The sequence below is a fragment of the Lycorma delicatula genome, chromosome 7, assembly GCF_047948215.1.
Source record: "Lycorma delicatula isolate Av1 chromosome 7, ASM4794821v1, whole genome shotgun sequence".
NCBI classification, from domain to species: Eukaryota; Metazoa; Arthropoda; class Insecta; order Hemiptera; family Fulgoridae; genus Lycorma; species Lycorma delicatula.
This window is the reverse complement of record NC_134461.1, coordinates 59,593,609-59,601,140: the sequence shown is the minus strand read 5'-3', so window position 1 is coordinate 59,601,140 and position 7,532 is coordinate 59,593,609. Positions and strand designations below refer to the sequence as shown.

The 7,532-nt window shown below is 29.2% G+C and overlaps 1 protein-coding gene across 1 annotated transcript in view; it reads left to right on the top strand.

Moving 5' to 3' along the window:
* The window catches only part of LOC142328298 (cytochrome P450 4d1-like), a 54,176-nt gene that overhangs the window by 37,723 nt on the left and 8,921 nt on the right, over positions 1 to 7,532 (top strand). The window lies entirely within an intron of this gene.

Genomic DNA, 7,532 nt, shown 5'->3' with positions numbered 1-7,532 from the left:
TTTTATCAATAAAATTCAAATTAAATGTAAAAAAAACAGGGTACGGTTTATAAATATTTGTTACGCAAGATAAAAAAATACTGACTTATTTATTTTAGTATGTATGTTTCTTTCCAGTTAATTATATATTAATAACATTTTTCATTCATTGTTTTAATGTTGATCATTTATATTTACCTTTCCTCCTCATAAAACCAAACTTACTCAACCTTCATCAACACCAGTTTTTCCGATAAACAACAAATATTTTATATCACTTCAAGTAATAACTACATTTGCTCAAAATAATATTGCTGTAAAAACAATATCCACCTAAGAAACAACCTTAAAATACAAATTTACAATATACCTGACAACGTAAAAAGTGAAATTATATAGCCTCCTAAAGATTAAACCTGATATACATGGACAATATACTCGTGTTATATCTTAACACTGATCGATCACCTGTGTATCACACAATAATTTTTAAAAGACTGCTTCAAATATTTTTTTTTTCAATAATCCTGCTTCTTATATCAAAATTTGTATTTTAGTTTATACTTAATTATGTGCAAAAAGTGTAATTAAATTTGCATAATAAATATATATATATATATATATATATATATATATATGGCAATAATAATAAATAATGCAATAGTAAGAATTTTTATTTAAATTTTTTAGAGCTAATTTGAGTGTAAACTTTTATACAATAACATTACTTTTGGTGGAAACTAAAAATTAAAATTAAATTATAAACAGAAAAATAATTTACTTCAATGAAATCTATATTAATAAATATATTCCATGGCAGGAAAAGTGAATGAAATTATAATATTAAATTAATAAAATTCCTTATCTCAATAAGAGTGTAATATATACAACTTCTATCATCTTAAAAAAAACTATTTTTATTATAATTTTATTTCTTCAAAGAAATACAATTTATTTTTTTCTCCAATGACAAATATAAATCATTTGGTTAAAATGCAATATATTTATATATTTTATATTTTTTTATTGGAGGCGAATTTACAGATTTACATTTATTCTGCGACTTTGCAAGAATTCCATTTTTACCATCTGATTTTTTTAACTATATCTCAGTAGTCTACATGAAAGCAATGTAAAGCCATCATTGCCTATGAAATCAAGCTCTTTTTACTACACTCACTTCAAGGTTATCTGAGATCTAATTTAGGATTTAAATAAACATGTCTTTGTTGTATTATAACTTTCTAACTAAATGTCCTAACTAGATTGTCAGTAACATATCCTGAAACCTTTTTAATAAAAAAATATAATTTAATTATTTGTGGATTTTCCAGAAAAACTCGTACCTAATAACATTACTTTTGATGGAAACTAAAACTAAATATTAAATTATTTACAGAAAAATATTTTTATTCAATGAAATCTATAATAATAAAAATATTACATGGCAGGAAAAGTGTACGAAATTATAATATTAAAATTCCTTATCTCAATAAGAGTGTAAAATATACAACTCCTATCATAAAAAAAAACTGTTTTCATTATTGTTTTATTCCTTTAAAGAAATACAATTTATTTTTTTCTCCAATGACAAATATAAATCATTTGGTTAAAATTGAATATTTTTAAATATGTTATATATTTTTATTGCAGGTGTATTTACAGATTTAAATTTCTTCTGCGACTTTGACAAGAAATCCAGTTTACAAATAATTTTACTTTTTTTTTTACCTATATCACAGGAGTCTCATGAAAGCAACATAAAGCCATCATTGCCTATGAAATCAAGCTCTTTTTTCTACACTCATATTAAGATAGGCAGGGATTTAATTTAGGGTTTAAATAAACATGTCTTTGTTATGCTATAACTTTCAATCTAAATGTCCTAACTAGATTGTCAGTAAATTATCCTGGAATTTATTTAATTACAAAAAGATAATTTAATTATTTGTAGATTTTCGAGAAAAATTAATCACATCAATAATCGATTAATGCTTACTATAATAACTCGAATAATGTCAACTAATTTATCCAGACGTTTTAGCGTTTGATAAATCAATATGATAATCAGAATTACATATCTTTTTAAAACTAATTTCACTAATTAATATGTTTTAGTTCACCATTAATTATACTTGATCACCAACAGACATTAAATCTTTATTCTTGTTTACACGTATCAATGTTTATTACAACTTTAATAAACACAGATCGAATATGGAAAATTATGCGATACATACGTAGGTTATTTGCCACGCATTTACACGTGATCCAGTTTAAAATGAAAAAAAAAATTACTTTTTTATAATTTTTATATTTTTTAAAATTTGTTATCCTTGTATACCGTACTTCTAACAGAGCTGGAAGATTTTACAACTTGTTAGGTCGTTTTTACGAGCAATAATCTATGTTTAATAAAATATTTTTAACCGCAGTTATAAAGAGTCAACCCAGAGAATTTTGGGAATATAGGATTTAATCTAAAGTTCATTTACTATATAATTATATATTTAATATGTATATATATATAAAAGAACATAAAACCATATAACTATATATTGTATAATAACAATAACCTCCGTTGTGGGAGCGGTAGCGCCTCGGCCACTTATCCGGAGATGATGGGTTTGAATCCCGATCACGCTCAGAATTTTTCATATGGTGAATTTCCACTTCCACGAACAGGCTTCAAGCGTGTGTCGATATCACCAAGTAAAAATAAAAATAATAATAAGAATAATAATAATGAAATCTTAATGATAAGAAAATTATTCAATTTTAAATAAAAAGTTGATGAAATATTATAATACAAGCAACAAAATTTTATAGGGAGTAAACCTTATATGGATATGCAAATTACTGCAAACTCAATAATCAGAATACTATAAGAAAGGAAACCTGTTTTTCTAAAGAATCAGTCTGCTATTATAAAACATATGTATTAGAATACGAAAGAAATTTTTTAATTATTTATGTTAACTTATGGCATTCAAGGATATAGACTGTTACTTGTAATAAAGGCCTAACAAATGGTAAAATCTTCCATCTCTGGTAAAAATAAAAAAAAAATCGTATGAAACTTATGAAGCAGTAATTCAAGTCACTATAATACAATTGAACTCTCTATAATACGGTCTCTATAGTACCGTGATTTAAAGACAATGAGGTATTCTGTGATATTTAATCAAATTTAAAAAAAAAGCAAAGTAAATTAACCTCATGTTTTTTTTTTTATTCAGTTTATGGAATAAAATCATTTATCAGAATAAAAAATCATGTAAACTTAATTTCTATAAAAAAAATTATAAATTATAAATAAAATTTTTTTAAAATTATTATAAACAACTTCTCCGGGTAATTTAAAGCCCAGGAGTTAAGGGTATTGACGTCGAAGACTATTAACTGACGTCACATTCTGAAAAAATAAAATCACTTTTAGGATCATCGGATGTAAGAATATATGGGAACCTTACATTTTTATTAAAAAAAAAAAATAATACACTTACCTTGAGATATTTAAATAAGACATTTATTTACATAACACTTACGGGAAGTGGAGATCCTTGAAGTTGGCGTAAAAAAGAAGTAAAACTAAAATATTAAACACACACAATAAAATATAATTAACAAAAATTGTCGGACAAACATTATGTAAATTTGAGAACTATATGTTTAGGTGTAAAGGGCCTTAACATAGAGGTTCCTCAGGCAAACGTAACACATACTGACATGTGAAGGCTTACTTTATTTGCATTAGTTATCCCTCGGCATTTACGTAAGCGATAATATTTTCTGTTTGCCTTTCTAAATAAGCGGTAATTCTTTCTTAGTCGGTAATTCTTTTTGAAGTTTTCATGTATAGTACACTCATCCCGTAAATGTATAACAGAAATCACACACACTGCTAATTGGTTTATCATACTAATTGATCATGCTAATTGATCTTTATTTGCTGGTTAACAAATATGAATCTGTAATTCATATCTGACCGATTCTGACCTTACGGTGTAAAATATTCAGTTTTTACTATTGGATTATATGGTGAATAATCAAAAATTAATAGAAATAATCATACACGAAAAAGATAAATATCATGAACAAATATATCTCAAAAAAAATTCATGAATATGAATATGAAGATGAAGTAAATGTTAATAATAAGGAAAAATAAAAAAAATGAAAAAGATGATAAATATAAAGAGGAAGAATACGTTAAGACCAAGGAAAGAATAAAATGTTTAAGAGAGGTTGATGAATTAAAGAGATAGAAAATTTGAAAAAAACGACCCTTTTCAGTGCCACCACAACGTTATGAATTACGAGCCGTAGATGTCATTCGAAGACAACAGCCCTTCTCGCGGCTAGCATAATCTTAGTAATTACAACGAACTGTTGAAGCCAATCTACGACAAAAACAGCCCTGTTCAGTGCTACCATAAGGTTAGTAAGTGCCACGTGCCGTCGAAGCCATTCGCAATAGGTATTATCTTGTCAAAGGTTAAGAAAATGATACTTCAATTTTTGTAGTTTTTCACTTGTGTATTCAACAAAAGTGTTTAAGGAGAGATACAAGTATTTTTAATTGCGCACAAACGTAATACATTTCATCAACCGTGTGATCAAATGGACAACCAAAAAATCTATCCATGCAACTCTTACAATCCCTTACAACTCATAAAATTTTTCATTATTGCATAACATTTTTCCCCATTACTACTTATTTAATTTTTCCGTATTTTCTTAGTGTTTACGTATTCCAAACTATTTTATTATACTATATTTGATCAACACTCTAACTGTTCATTGAGTGATGTTTATATTGAAATCAGAAATTTGTTTTAGTTTTTATAGAAATTTTATGCCATAACCGACAAAGCTGAACTTATTTTTGAGATCGTAATGCATTTGAGTAGAACAATAAATAATAATGTTAAGCGAATGATATTGAAATTTCGTTTTTTCGAAATTCTTCTTAAAAGTACGAATTCGGGCCGGCAAGAGTTTTTGCATTTTCAATCAAAACATATTTTAGAAAATTTAACGGATTTTTTATTGTATGATTTAGTGCTATATACACAAGTATATAAAAAAATTGTTTTTCTCCAGATATTTATCGATAATTTCATATTTGTTTTGTTTTAAAAAAGTTCTATAATTTTATTAGAGTATTACTCGAGGAATAAAATATTAACGGTGTGTTGGTGGTGTTCCCACACGTTCGCTGATTGCTATTGTAGACTAGTTGCGTAGTGCTAAAATAATATATATTTCATTAATAAACTTATATGTTAAAAATTAAGTTATCTTTAACAATCTAACCTCCAATAACCTTTTTTTAATTAAGTTGTTATAATTCTAATATATTCCTGGAAACTTTACTAAATTACCTGAATTAGCATCAATTAATATTGGTAGTGCTTAACACCGTTAAAAAGGTCTTTAACAAAACAAGGTCTTTATAAAAACAAATTTAAGAAATCGTAACAATTACCCAAAAAGAGAACATAGCAGTTCTTGCCCTACTGACTTTAAAGATAGATTTTAACGTTATTGACTTAGTAAATATGGATCCAAAATTGTCAAGTAAGTGAAATATAAGAAATATTAATATTATTCAATAAATTCAACTAAAAAGAAAATAATTAAGGAACTAAAATTATATATTTGAATAATTTTCAACTTTATTTATTTAAAATGGTAATTTATGGATTAGAGTACATACAAATCTACGATAGGATACCTGTATTTCAATTATTGTCTTAGTAAAGATCGTTTTATAAGTTTATGATTTGTTTAGTTTTAGTTTTAAAACTGTACGTCGGGATTCTAAAAATGGTTTGCGAAATGTTATTTTTAATATTTTACATTATTAATTCCTTTATATTACAACTTATAATTTTCTTTATGCTTCTTTATGCTTTTCTTTATAATAGTTTCCATCTACCAAGAATCTTTAATAGTATGGTCGAGCGCTTTCGGATTAGTAATCCATCCTCATGAATATTAATGTGTTATAATTATAATTATCTACTTCACACATAATTAATTATACTAACTTGAATTTCAAAAAGAATAATTATAAATATAAATATAGAACTTCAAAAGGTAAAATAATGTAAACGTTATCCGTCATGTCAGTATGTAGATCTCAGTTGTTATCTATGAGTCACATAGGTCACAAAGTAATTGAAACATTCATACTGACATGATAAAACACGTTTATATTATTTTGCGTTTTGACGATCAATTGTTATATTTATAATTTTCTTTTTTAAAATTCAAGATTAACGATTGAATCTAAGGCACGGTACGCGCCCTGGAGGCCCATCGAGCTACATTCAGACAGATAGGAGTCAACAAGCTGCCGAAACTCGACCGAAATATGCGAGTTCTTTGTTGATATTTTGGACCACGCGGCCTGCATCTCCTGGATCCGCCCTAAACTGTTGGACCCGGTGTTCACCTTTATATTCTTCTTCCCGGAGATCACTCGCTCAGGGTAGACAAGCATACTGTTGTCATCAGCCACCCTCGACTTCGCAAGAGAACACCCTTCCGACTTGGTTCGCTCCTCGCCACCGTGCTTTCCTCATGCAGTTCCATGCTACAGCCTTCCCAGCCCAAGTCAGAACAGAGGCTACCGCAGGTTGTTCGTGCAATGCCACCTAAACACGAGAGGTAGGGGTACCTACCCCGCGCAGACCACGGAATCCTTAGCCGTAACCCGCGGCCTTGTCGGCGACCTACCGATCGACCTTTGTGGTGGGTAAGGGTTAACGTCCACCAAGTCCTTGGCAAAACCCAGAAAATCGTCCAGGCTATCCCCTCCGGATTGCTACACCATGCCGATAAAAGAAAAAAATTCACCAGCTGCAACGCAAGGCACTACGTATACAGCTTGTGAGAAACTACCTCCTTACACAAAACCAGGTGAGTGTCCGCATATATAGTCCAAGTACGGCTGTCTGTTCTTACACAACCCCGCTCGAAGAGTCAAAAACAAAAACGCTCCTACTAAATGACCACCGGCGAGTTCGGAGCGAAATCGCTTCCCGAACCTGCCAAAGGGTGTGAATAATTCCTTCCTCTCACGAACTAAGAATGGGGACAACGATATATAAAGAAAACGTACTTATTTAGCCGATGGTGGCATTGCTGCAACACAATACGCAGCCATTTTGTGTAAAACCTGCGCAGCAACGTATGTTGACAAACCGCCACCGATCGTAGTACAACCCCGACGTCGAGAACGTAAAACACTGGCCAACCAGTAATGCAATGCAAGTTTGCAGTATGGGGCCTCTCATAGAAAAACTCTCTTTTTCAGTTATGAAAAAGGGCACAGTTCAATTTTTTGTGGATTTTTTTCCTTTTTTGGACACTTTCAGTCGAATACAATCAGAAAGGGAGGTGCAACAACTAGATGTTGAATCATCCAAAATCTAAATTTCAGCATAGTCCGGCTAATCGTTTTTGAATAATGCGACGAGATATATTCAATAATACTCTTACATACATTCATACAGACTTCACCCTGAAACTAGTCAAAATTG